The following is a 14,027-nucleotide window of genomic DNA, read 5'->3' on the forward strand; positions in this document are numbered from 1 at the left end:
TACAATTAGTCACAAATACACTCCTTGAGTTTTTTTTTTGCCCATACACATGAGTATTGTCTAAAATATGCCTTCTTTTTAGCAGCTAGGCCCTGCCACCACTATGTTTGGCTAAGTTCACAAATCTATTGTAACCTGTAAGCTCCCTGTCACTTCTCTGGCTCTCCTCTCCTGCTAAGCTTTGTTTCCTGGCAGGATTTTAAATCTTCTGCCATTGCCATAGCTACTGCTCTTGCTGGAACTGCCATAGCCACCTTGGTTTTGTGGTTTGGCAAAGTATTCGTCTCTACCACCACAGGGGCCAGAGCTTCTGCCTCCAAAGTTTCCTCCCTTCATGAGTGCAAATTTTAAGATTGATTGTTGTTTTTTCAGAAATCACTGTAGCTTCCATGCCCTCCCAAATTGCTTCCACTCTCACCACCAAAGTCCTGTACGCCTCCTCCATTGTTACAGCTGTCACGGCTGCCACCCCCACCACAGCCACTGCCCTGGTTTCCAGAATCCTGTCCACTACTTCCATAGCCTCTGCTTCCTCCAGAGTAACCAGGGTTATGAAGGAACCAGGGCTCCTTCATAACCACTATCATTACCAAATCCATTATAGCCATCCTAATTGCCACCATATCCACCATCACCACAGCTGCCACCCAAGGCACCAGAAGCACTGAAGTTTCCTCTGTGACCAAAGTTGTCATTCCCACCAAAACTACCTCCACGACCACCACCGAAGTTTCCAGAACCACTGCAGCCTCCTTGGCTAGATGAAAAACTTGCCATCTCTTGCTACTACAGGGCTTTCTTTACTTCACAGCGGTGGCCATTCGCAGTATGATATTTCTGAATGACAATCTTATCTACGGAGCCATGGTTACAAAAACAAAGCCCCTCCTTTTGCCAAAGGTTACAAGAGCAACGCTCCTCTTTTTGCCACTGTCTGGGTCAGTCATGATTTCAATCACTTCAATTCTTCCTCTACTCTTCAAAATAATCTCTTAGGTGATGTTATTCAGTGTTTTCTTTAATGCCACCAACAAATATCTTTTTCAGAGTTAAGTGGGCACCTAGTCTCTGAGAATCTTCTCTTGAGACAGCTCTTTGGTTCCACAACTCTTCCATCCTCCTTGTGTGGCCTTGCATTCATGACTGCATCCACCTCCTCCACAAGGGCATATGTGACAAACCCAAAGCCCCTGGAGTGCTTGGTGTTGGGATCGCTCATTACCACACAGTTGGTGAGCGTTCCCCATTGCTCAGAACGGCTCTTCAGAGTCTTGTCGATTGTTTAAAAGCTCAACTCTCAGATGAAGAGCGTCTGCAGCTGTTTGGGTTCTTTAGGAGACTCTGACTTAGACATGACAGCAGTGGGAAGAGAGACTTTATGCTTCCCCGGCGGTGTCCATTGGCATAAAAGAGTTAGCTAATGGATGAGTCTGTGTATATAATTCTTCTGTCGGTAAAGGCATTAAGTTCCAGGCTTAATGAATGTATGGACTGCTGAAACCAAAACCATCAGGCTCTCAGATTTCTATCCTTTCACCAATCCCCATAGATGTATCTGTCCTCTTCTACTTTTTCTCTGTCATCTATTAAAATGGACTCTTACTGAGTCTAAAGGATATGAAAAAAAAAAAGAACTCTTAGAAAAGACTCTGCAAATCTTTTGCAAAATGGTACATGTAAAAAAATCTTATGGGTATCTACATTTTGACTGAGTAAGTGCTTTAAGATGAAGAAATAGAATGGTGAAATTTTATGCATGAGGTGAGCAAATACACTCTGGGAAGTAAGGTGGTTTGTAGCATCCATGCATCACATCAATTAGATGATCACCTCTCAACTTACGTGTAAAGCCGGCGTTTCTTCGATTTAAAAACTTGTTCTGATTTGTTAAACCACAAGAGTCTATTCTACTTCCATTCTTCTCTAGGAACCTGCCTATATCCATTTCAACAGCCTAAAGTTGGCAAGGATGACAGTTCAAAAGTTGTTGCACAAGGCAGGAGGAAGTTTTATAATATTGGAAAAATAATGTTGGATTAAATAATTCTAGGGAAATGTTGAGAACTTAACAAAAATGTATCTAAACATACAGCTATTTATATTTACTTACGTTTTCTCTAGATTATAAACTCTTTTTAAATATACAGTTCATCCTCAAACAGGGGCTCATACCTATAATCCCAGCACTTTAGGGGGCCAGGGTGGCAGGGTTGCTTGAGGGCAGGAGTTTGAGACCAGTCTGGGCAACTCAGTGAGACCTTGTCTCTATAAAAAACAAACAAACAAACAAAAAAACAAAAAATGTAAACCAGTCATGGTGGTGCATACCTGTAAGTGCCAGCTCCCCAGGAGGCTGAGGCAGGAGGATGATTTGAGCCCAAGTGCTCAAGGTTACAGTGAGCTATGATCACACCACTGCACTGCAGCCTGGGCAACAGAGTGAGACCCTGTCTCAAATACATATACACAGTTTGCATTAAATTTTCTTTAATGATTATCTTTAATTGAGCTGATAGTTATTTCTCAAAAGGTATAATGTACATATGAATTTACATCTCTTAGATAACCACATACTAATTATTGGGGTCATGGTATTCTAGCCACTTGGAGTTTCTTGGCCATCCTTGACTTCTCTGGCTATAGAAAATTCCTAAAAGTACAGGAAAAACTTTTTTATTGTAAAAAGTAAAAATAATTGTAGCCAAGACAAGACAAATTAAAAAAAATCATTCTGGCCACAGAGGGCTCTGGCTTTCCACTGGGGCTGGTTGTCAGTAACAGCCAGGGAGTGAGGCCATAAGGAGATCCCCAAAAGGTGAGTTCTGAGCCTCCATGAGTTAGAGGTTAGTACTTTGCAGTGAGGCTGGGATTGGAATGTGAGGGGATTGTTTAACCCATATCTGCTTCTGTGGTCCTGGACTTGGCTAACTTCAATGAGGCTTACGTAGATACACTGAGAACGAAGATGGAAGATGGGATGAACATAACTAAAGCCAACAAGGCTGGGGGTGTGCCTGCCCTAGGGCTCCTCTCTGGGTGCCAGGACACAGAGGCTGAGGGGTGGGAGTGAAACGGGAGAAGTTCCCTTGTCCCCCTCACAGGGCGTGTGACAGGGGGAGTGGCTCACTTCTTCAGTGCCCAGGTGCTCAAACCTCTAGGGGAAGCTTGCAGACGGGTAGGTTGTGGGGCTCCGACCCCACGGTAGCATCTGGGGGTGAATGCTTACAGCTCCCGAAGCCCCAATGGGTGTGTGTTACAAAGTGCTCTTTTAGCTTTGCTGTCTGTAGGTAGCTTGTGTCAATCAGCTCTATTAGACCCTTTGCCTTATCATAAGGACAGAGGGCGTCCTGTATCCCCGGATTTTTGCCTTGGTATACCAGAAGAATCGGATCACATGTGGGCTTGGAGAATGAGTGCAAGGATTTTTACTGAGTGGTAGCTCTCAGCGAGGTAGATGGTAAGGCCAGAAGAGGGCTGGAGTGGGACGGTGGTTTTCTCCTGCAGTTGGGCCTCCCAGCAGCTGGGCTCTCTTCTGACCAGCCTAGCCAAACTCTGCATTGTTCCACCAGTCGATGGCCTGCCGAAGTCTGTCAGTGCCTGTGGGTGTGCTCTTACGCTGGTGTGTTCCTCTCCAGCATCTGCTGGTCCCTGTCGGCCCTTAGGCTGGTGTGTTCCTTTCAACTTCCAGTTGCTTGTGTCCTCAGCCATTGGTGTGTTCCTCTTGATGTCCAGCTGCTTGTGTGTGTGCCCACTAGGATCTTGGAGTTTTTATAGGCACAGGATAGGAGCATGGCAGCCCAGGGTGGTCTTGGGAAATGCAATAATTAGGCATGAAAACAGAAATGCCTGTCCTCACCTAGGTCTGTGGGCACAGGTCTGGGGCTGGAGCCCCAGCTGGGGACTACGCCTTTCCCTTCCCAGCACTTCTCTGGCCCACTTGCCGCACTCTGTATCAGGAGCATAGTTTGCAGGGCTGTGGAAACAACGAGCTACCTAACATCTTTCCAGAGTAAAATTTTCAGCCACCCACAACTTTTCTTACTTCAGAGTGAGTGTAGCAGCAATCATTTCCCTCCCTCTTCTCTTTAGGACAAAGGAACCAGTGGTCTCAACAACACCAGTGGCTTTTGGGTCCTCTCAGAACAATGCAGAGAAGCTTGTATGGGCTCAGGGGTCATTCAAACCTTTGCTCAGTAGCCTGGATTGTGAGTTGAGTTGCATTTTTGCCCTTTAGGGGAGGAAGAAGTTGTCATAGAGGCCTTCCCACCCTGTATACTCATCAAATGAACCAGCAATACTGGAGTTGCCTCAGTTTTTATGACTAATAGTAAATTCCAGGGTGGAGTAATGTTATACAATCAATGTTGCTGTGCCTGTCCCTATAGAGAAAATTATGCCCTGCCAGAAATATACACTGGGATCATAGGCTCTCCCAGTGTGACTTTGTATCAGTTTACACCCTAGGAAAAATGAGCCCTAAGACTCATACATAATCATAGAATCATGCTCTCAAAGGCTTCTTGATAAATGTTAATTTATGAGTTTGGCTTTAGCATGGATTAATTATGCTGCTAGGTTCAACTTTGCAGTGCTCTGGTAAGTTGGGCTGGGAACCACTGACACCAGAGGCAGCTGGGATGCCTGTTCAGTACAGATTCCTGAGTCCCATTCCTTGATTCATTAAATTACAATCTCTTGAGGGTGGGCCCTAGAATCTGCATTTCAAAAAGAGCTCCCTAGATGATTCTCATATGCATTAAATTTAGAAGCCTAGTAACTTACAGTGTTGGTGTCCTAAGTTTATAGAGGCAGGAGGGAGGTGAAAAGGTGGGAATCTGGAAGAGTAGTCCACTGCTAGGTGGAAGCCATTTTTACAAAGAGAAAACACATGAAAACAGCTGAAGGAAAGAGCCAAAGCAGATGTTGGCAACACGTGCTATTCATATTGAGGTGGGTGCAGGTGGATTCTGGGCTCCTGTTGCAGCACATCTAGTATATACTGCATGGGGGCCTGTAATGTGTCAGTCCTGCAAAGTTTTGTCCTAGCCCAATGGCCTACCCCCAATCCTAGTTGAGGATGCTGTGCCTAGGCACAGGAACAGGTGGTGGTTATAGCTTCACCACTTCATGGGATTATCATTATCTTCTATGTCATTTCCACTTGGATCCTTCTAGGGTTCCTTTTCCCCTGCACTGACACAGCCACCTGGGAGAGAAGAGAAGGGAGAGTTAAACTTTAAAACTTCGATTTTTTTTGTATCCATTGATATTTAGAAAAACTGGATTCTCACAGAGGACCCTTTAAGGACTGAAATAGCGTATTAGCAACCCAAACCTTACATTACACTAAACAAATGAGGTCTTGGCGTAATACCTCTAAAATGTTGGCAATTTACAACTTAAAAGCTCATTGCATAGAAACTGAGGGGGAATATTGCCAGGAATTACGCAAACATACTGGCAGTGATGACTCTGCAAAGTCTTTCAATTTCACCCTTCCTTGCTGTTTTCACAGCTATCACTCCCTTAAAGCTTTCATCAACCTCTTATTGGCTTATTGTTGACACTCCCTGGTTGGATCCTACCCTTCTAGTTTCTCCTGAAAACCAAGCTCTTTCTCATACACTGAAAAAATATTGCTTCCTAACTTGGGTACTTCCTGTCATCTATCAAATTCATTTACAATTTTAAGAATAGCCTCCAAGTACTCACAGGTCTTCTTGAACCAGATTCTCTCTCAGAGTTTCTCTCTAGATGGGTCTTCTTAGATCCTCTTGCACTTCTTTCTCATTCTCGTTCTTGCTCCTGTCTCCTTGTTCATACAATGCCCCTTGACAAGGATGTGATTCCTTCTGTTCTCTGTTAATCTACGTGCAATACTGCTTTCAAAAACCACACCACCCAGAGCCTTCTGTAGTTTCCTGTAGTTCTTGGTTTGTACGACGTATTCCTGTTATCTCAGTTATTACACATATATTTTCTGTTTATTTTCTTGCTGATCTCATTATAATCTCTTCCATGGCAGAAACTGTTGTCTTGACTGTTAGCCATCACATCTCCTAGATTATGAAAAACAGCAGTTGCCCAGCAAATATGTGAACAAATTCATAGATCTCACCACTTTCTCATTGGGAGAAGAGGGCAACCAGCTAACATGGACTTCTGGAGTCCTTAAAGGTCATTGGATAAACATGTCTTGGTCAAGTTTTCCATTTTGCAGCTGAGGAAACTGAAGATCAGTTTGGGTTACAGTGCTTGTTAATCAGAGGACTGAGACTAGACTTTGCTGCCAGTTTAAATGGTCTTCCTTTAAGAATCCAAAGTAGGCCAGGTGCAGTGGCTCACGCCTGTAATCCTAGCACTTTGGGAGACTGAGGTGGGTGGATCACGAGGTCAGGAGTTCAAGACCTGCCTGGCCAATATAGTGAAATCCCATCTCTACTAAAAATACAAAAATTAGCCGGGCTTGGTGGCCCCTGCCTGTAGTCCCAGCTACTCAGGAGGCTGAGGCAGGAGAATCACTTGAACCTCGGAGGTGGAGGTTGTAGCGAGCTGAGATCACGCCACTGTACTCCAGCTTGGGCAACAGAGTAAGACTGTCTAAAAAAAAAAAAAAAGAATCCAAAGTAAAGAAATTATAACAGGACAGAGCCAGGAGTTCAAGGTTATATTCCCTGATGATCACAGGGCTCCAGTTTCTCTGCATTGCTGGCCAAGGGATGGCCCAGATGCTTGGACAGTTTGATCAGAAACTTATCAAGTCTGTTCGTGTAAGTAAGTTGGCTGGCAGTCTCTATACATGGCCTGAATTAAGCTTGAGGCCTGGTAGCTTGATCCCAGCCAGCACAGTTATGGACCTGCTGGGGTGCACAGTTCCAGGAGCATTATTCCTACTGTATTCTAAAATGGAGCTCAAGTTCATTGGACGTTTTTACTAATAATACTTTATTATTTTTTAGTAAAAAAAAGGTATGAAAAAAAGAAGGCTTTTGTGGAATGGCTTTAACTTCATCCCAATTCTTGAAGGAGGGCTTGCTGGAGGTAGAGTAGCACAGCAGTTAATAGCACGGACTTTGGAGTGAGGGACAGCTGAGGTCAATAATCTGCATAGCTGTGTAAACCTGGGCAGGTGACTTCACCTTTCTGAGCATCTGTTTCCTTGTCTGTAAAATGGAAGTAATTAACTACCTCACAGGATTGTGAGAATTAAATGGAAAATGTATGTAGAAAATTTAACTCTGTGTCTGGTATATGTGTAGTTAGTATTCCTAAATGGAAACATCATATTTTTGTTTCCAGATATCTTATAAACTATAGCAACCATCCTTATATTTTGTGTCCTCAGCTGCATTGTGAAGGTCTAGAAATATAAAGGGAGATGAAGAAAGTAAAACAGGATAGAAGGATGCATTTGGATTTTTGGGTTAATTTTTCAATATTTGAAATAGAAGAGATAAAAGTCTCATAACCAAAACCAAGCCAGGTTGGATACCTAAGTAGTTTTTCTTCTTTCCTTTCATAATGTAAAATGTGGCACTTAGTAGAGATGCTGGGTGGATAATATTGGGTGGTCTCTTGGTTACAGGGTCTACTTCCGACTGACCCCTTCACCTTCTCCTGTATGTTCTCACCCTTTCACAGTCCATGTCTTGTTCTTCTCATTTCCCAGGTTAGAAAGATGAATGTTATCCTCCACTCTTCCTTGATGCTCAGCCCTTTCATCCAGGAATTTCCAGAGCTTGTCAGTTACATCGACTCCCTTCACTTCCGTCCATCTGGCCTGCACTACGCTGGCTCAGGCCGTGGTTATCTCACCACTGAAGAACGGCAATAGCTTCCTCTGGCCTCCTCCTTCAACCATGTTCCTCTTTCTTCACACAATAGCCAAATATTTCTTCTAGAAAGCAAAGCCGATTATATTGTTTCCTTAATGGAAGCCCTTCAATAGTTATCCATTATCCTTAGAGTGTACTTCTCACTCTTTAACACAGCCTTCTCTGACCTGGCTCCTGTCAAGTTCTCCTAAGGTGCCTTATTCCTCTTGCCTCTTTGCTTAGGTTGGAAACACTTCCTTTTGCTTCCATTTGTCAGGCTGATTTCTATTGATCCTTTATGCCTGCTATGGGTTGAACTGTGTCCCCACCTAAATTCATATGTTGAAGTCCTAACCCGCAGTACCTCACAGTGTGACTGTATTTGAATATAGTGTCATTAAAGAGGTAATTAGGTTCACCTGAGGTCATTAGGGTGGTCTGTAGTTCAATATGACTGGTGTCCTCATAAGAGGAGAAAATTAGGCCACAAAAGCACAGAGGGAATAGCATGTGAAGACACAGGGAGAAGATGGGATGATGAGCCAGGGAGTGCGGCCTCAGCAGAAATAAACCCTGCCACACCTTGATCTCAAACATCTAGCCTCTAGAGTGAGAAAATAAATTTCTGTTGTTTAAGCCACCCAGTCTGGGGTACTTCGTAATGCAGATCTAGCAGATTAACACAAGGACTCAGCTGAGATGTCTCTTCCCCTGGGACACATCCTCCCAGCCACCACATCCTTGTGCCTGTGCTGTATACTCCTGTTGCACATTGTCATTAGAGCTCTTACCACAGTCTACTGGAATTCCTGCTTTGTTTTTTTGGAGTGTTCTTTTTGTTTTTATTTTGGCTTGTACCTCTGTCTAAGCCATAAACTTCATAGGCTGGGACTACGTCTGTTTTGTTCACTATTGTATCCCCAGTGCCTAGCATAGTGTCGCACACATTTCAGACATTCAGTAGTTGAATGAATGAACACATTGGAGATAGTTAAAATCCTGGAGGTTAAACTAGTGTTAACCTCAAGTCTGCTAGGCCTAGAGATCCAGGGTAAAGTTTGGAGGCTTTCCCTGCAGAGTGAATGTCAGAGATCAGGATTAAAAGAATATTAACCAGTTACAGTCCTCAGCCCAAATCACAGAAACACCCCTCTTCTGCCACTGGGGTTACACAGCCACCCCCAAACCAAACAGAGGACAGAAGGGGCATGGCATCGTGGATTGATGCAAACCACTTTAGGACTCCAGGCTGGGCGCGGTGGCTCATGGCTATAATCCCAGCACTTTGGGAGGCCGAGGTGGGCGGATCACGAGGTCAAGAGATTGAGACCATCCTGGCCAACATGGTGAAACCCATCTCTACTAAAAATACAAAAAAATTAGCTGGACGTGGTGGTAGGTATCTGTAGTCCCAGCTACTCAGGAGGCTGAGACAGGAGAATCACCTGAACCCAGGAGGCGGAGGTTGCAGTGAGCCGAGATTGCACCACTGCACTCCAGCCTGGCGACAGAGTGAGACTCCATCTCAAAAAAAAAAAGACTCCAAGTGGAGGTAAAGATAACTGAGTCAGACATAAGAAAACTAAAGTAATTATAAGAGAAGTCAGGCCCAGATTTGGCAGTGACAGGGGAGCTCTTCTTAATCACATTCATAATTTTTCACTAGTTATGCCTAAGACCAGTGCTGTTCCTACTTCTGATACCATTCCTCTACCTTATCGGACCTGCAAGCCTATGTGAGAAGGTGAGGCTGTCAGATTTCTCCTGAAACAAATGAGACAGAGCAGAACCTGGAGAGAGAGGGTGGAGTCAGCAGTTACAAAGTCTAAGCCAGGTAGTTAGACCAGATTTTTACCCAACAGGTTCTTCATGACTCAACCAGCGAGGCAGGACATTCATCATCTATATGACATATCGAGGTTACTTCCTGGTTCTGTAGTCATTTGTGGGGAGACAGTGCATTTGTAGGACAGTCTCCTCTTTGGATCAGTAATTAGTATGCGCATGATTTGAAAAATATTTTTATTAAGCACATTAATATCTGAGAATTAAAAAAAATAAGATAGTACATTTTCCATGGGACAGACAGGAAATTAAACTAGTATAAACAATGTCCTTGGTGAGCAAGAAAGCCCAACCAGAGACTGAGATAGTCTCAGGGAAGGTTTCTTTTGTTTATTATTCTCGTCGTTGGAGATCCCTGCTCTTGTTTTTTAAAACCATTTTTTGAAGTACAGCATATATATAGTGTACAAATCATACTTCAATAAATGCTTTAGTTTTAAAAATAGTATTTCTCTGTTTATAAAAATAACACATATGCATTGTAGAAATGTAACTGCCCAATGGGTTCACCTTGTCCGCTGTCCAGACAGAGCCCTATCAAGACAGGGGAATTGTAGTGGAGAAAGAGTAATTCATGTAGAGTCGGCTGTGTGGGAGACCAGAGTTTTATGTTACTCAAACCAGTCTCCCTGAGCATTTGGGGATCAGAGGTTGGTTTTTTTTTTCAGACGGAGTTTCGCTCTTATTGCCCAGGCTTGGGTGCAATGCCACGCTCTCGGCTCACCGCAACTTCTGCCTCCCAGGTTCAAGTGATTCTCCTGCTTCAGCCTCCAGGATGTGCCACCACGCCCGGCTAATTATTCTATTTTCAGTAGAGATGGGGTTTCTCCACGTTGATCAGGTTGGTCTCGAACTCCCGACCTCAGGTGATCCACCCGCCTCGGCCTCCCAAAGTACTGGGATTACAGGCATGAACCACTGCACCCTGCAATAAAGTTTCCCCAGGTGAGTCCTACACACATTAAACTTTGATAAGTATTGTCTTATCCCGGATTCAAACAATTATCCTGCGTCAGCCTCCCGAGTAGCTGGGACTACTGGCCCATGCTACCATGCTCGGCTGATTTTTGTATTTTTAGTAGAGACGGGGTTTCAACATGTTGGCCAGGATGGTCTTGATCTCTTGACCTCGTGATCTGCCCGTCTCGGCCTTCCAAAGTGCTGAGATTACATGTGTGAGCCACCACGCCTGGCCAAGATCAGAGTTTTTAAAGATAATTTGGTGGGTAGAGGCTTGGGAAGTGGGGAGTGCTGATTGGTCAGGTTGGAGATGGAATCACAGGGGTCGAAGTGAATTTTTCTTGCCGTTTTCTGTTCCTGGGTGGGATGGCAGCACTGGTTGAGCCAGATTGCCGGTCTGGTTAGTGTCACCTGATCCATTGAGTGCAGGGTCTCCAAAATATCTCAAGCACTCAGCTTAGGTTTTACAATAATGATATTATCCCTAGAAACAATTTGGGGAGGTTCAGACTCAGAGCCAGTGACTACATGACCCTCAAACTGTAATTTCTAATCTTGTAGTTACTTTGTTAGTCCTACAAGGACAGACTGGCCCCCAGACAAGGAGAAGGTCTTTTCAGAAAGAGCTATTACCAATTTTGTTTCAGAGTCAAACCATGAACTGAATTCTTTCCGAAAGTTAACTTGGCCTATGCTTAAGAATGAACAAGGACAACTTAAAGGTTAGAAGTGAGGTAGAATCGGTTAGGTCTGATTTCTTTCACTGTCATAATTCTCTCAGTTATAATTTTGTAAAGGCAGTTTCAGAAGTATTTGAACATATGAAAAGAAAATCATTATTACCAGTAATCCCACTTATAATTTCACCACTGAGAGATACCTTTTAAAATTCTGGTGAGGAATTTTGCAACCTTTTTTTAAAGGCTATATTTAAGTATAGACATTATAAAATTGTGATTTTACAGTTCCTACTACCTTTATTATTTTTATTGTGAATATTATCATATATTCTTCCTCAATGTGACATTTAACAGCTGCATAAAATTTTGTCAAGTGATCTTACTCTACTATGGAAATATAGGGCCACAGTAGAGAGAAGCACTTAGTTGAGGAAAATGGGGTTAGAAGTAGAAAGTGTATTTGCCAATTAATTTTAGTAGATGGGGTGATGATTATAGATATTAAATTGTGCAAGCAAGTCATCTAAGAACCTATATAAGTACTGAAAAATAAACATGTGGCTGGATAATATTTCAGGTATTTACCTGCATTTTTATTCTTCTTGAACTTCTCCCTGGCCTTTCCCCCATTAAAGCTAGTGGTCAGTCTGTCCTCATTGTCACAAGAGGGAGATGTTGCATGTTAGAAAGCAGAAGTCTGCAAGACTTTCTGCTTTCTGTTTTTAAGACATGAAATTCTAGAATGGAGAGAGTGTAGACAAGATGTCTGCTTGAAATGGAAGTAAAACTTGAGAATGTTGTCCCAGTTAAGTGGAAGGAAATAAATGCACAGTGAACTCTGAAGCCTGGAGCAAAGGAGGGTGGTAGTAAAACTCCAAAGGTGAAGTAGCTTCCAGCTGTGTCCAGGCAGATGATTCCTCAGCTGTCCTAAAGGTGTTCAAAGTCCCCACTGACTTCATAATAGGAGAGATGCTGTGACCAAATGCTGTAGGGTTCCTGGCTTACTGAGGGCACTCAAAGTGCATCCCCCCAGGGCTTCTCCTCTTTAGCAATGAAGCTCCCTAACCTTGAAAGACTTATTCATGGAGATGGGGCATTTTATAATCTCTGTCTCCTTCTAGGAGTAGCTTTAAGGCTGCCTGTCACCAGGTATGGGTCTAAAAGCAGCTAGCTTCTTTCTCTTCTCTACCATTTACAGGAATTTTTGCACAGACTGACCATAAGTGTAAATTTCCAACATTTTATTCTTGTAGCTATTAGAACCAGTTACGTGGCCATCAAACTGATCAGATCTTGGTGGAAAGATGGGTGTTCTCATGGGTGAATAGGGGAGAAAACGAATGCATGGATTCCTGTTTCGGCTCATACTTCAGATTCTGACCATGTGGAAGAAAGGACTAACAGAAGGTCAGGTAGAGCTCTTACCTGGAACTCGCTGTTCCATGAAGTAAGTCTAAGTTAGCCATTCTCATTTACAGCAGACTTAGTGGGAAACAATGTTTTTTTTTTTGTTTTTTGTTTTTTTTTTACAGTAGAAAAGAGAAGTGAGGTTTTTTAGGGGCTTTCCAGTTGGGAATTTTCAAGTATAAACAACCATAAGGCAGTGATTCTTAGACACATGAGGATAATTCTGGGATTCTGTGGTGAAGGGAGGCAGGAAGAAGGACACGTAAAATTTGGAAACCCACATACATATTTGGAAGAACAAAGATAACTACTTTTCAAATAATATGAGCTGTGTAAAAGATGTGACATCTTTTAAATTCTTGTTTAATGGGGATGTAAGTAAACAAAGTTTGAGAAACTGCTTTAGGCTGTAGAAAAAGGTGCAAGATAGTGTAAAAGACATATAAACCTAGTGTTAGCTAAATAAGGAATCAATACCAGTTTAATCAACAAAGACACAAATCTGGAGTTAGAGAACATCTAGCCCAATGGTTCGCAAACTACGGCTCCCTGAGTCAAATCTAGTCTAGCTGCTTGTTTTGTTTTGTTTTAAATAGCCCTCAAACAATGGTTTTTATATTTTTAAGTGGTTGAAAAGAAATCAAAAGAGTTGTATTTCATAATGTGTGAAAACTATGTATAATTCAAATTTCAGTGTCCACCAATGAAGTTTTGTTGGAACACAGCCATGTATTGTTAATTGCTGCTTTCATGCTACAACGACAGAGTTAAGAAGTTGCAACAAACAGCATATGGCCTGCAAAGTTTTTTTCATTTAAAAATGCTCTTTTCAGAGGCAGAGTCTCATTCTATTGCCCAGGCTGGAGTGGAGTGGCACAATCATACCTCGCTGCAGGCTCCAACTCCTGGACTCAAGCAAGCCTGCCACCTCAGCTTGCTGAGTAGCTGGGATTACAGTGCCAGCCACTGCACCCTGCTGGCCTGCAAGGTTTTACCTGGTAGTTTACAGAAAACATTTGCTGACCTCTGAGCTAGCTCACAGTTCAGGCAAGGAAATTGAAGTCCTGAAAGTTTAACTGATTTGTTCCAGCTCAGATAAATACACAATGGTAGGTTCTTAATATTATTAATGAAATCTCTTTACTGTCTATGTATTTTTTGGCTATTGCTCCTATGTCAGCAGTTTTACTTTCCTTTTGAACCTTTTCTAGCTCATTTCCTAATAGAATTTTCTAGAGTGTAACCACAAATATTTTTGGCAAACACAAGGTATGTTTTGCTTTGCTTCTAATGCACCTTTAAAGGATATTAAGCTGATCTT

The 14,027-nt window shown here is 42.9% G+C and overlaps 1 pseudogene; it reads right to left on the reverse strand.

Annotated features, from left to right (window-relative positions):
• Positions 1–1,354, reverse strand: LOC117083422 (annotated as a pseudogene).
• Positions 1,355–14,027: the final 12,673 nt, after the last annotated feature.

The sequence above is a fragment of the Trachypithecus francoisi genome, unplaced genomic scaffold, assembly GCF_009764315.1.
Source record: "Trachypithecus francoisi isolate TF-2019V2 unplaced genomic scaffold, Tfra_2.0 Lachesis_group0, whole genome shotgun sequence".
NCBI lineage: Eukaryota > Metazoa > Chordata > Mammalia > Primates > Cercopithecidae > Trachypithecus > Trachypithecus francoisi.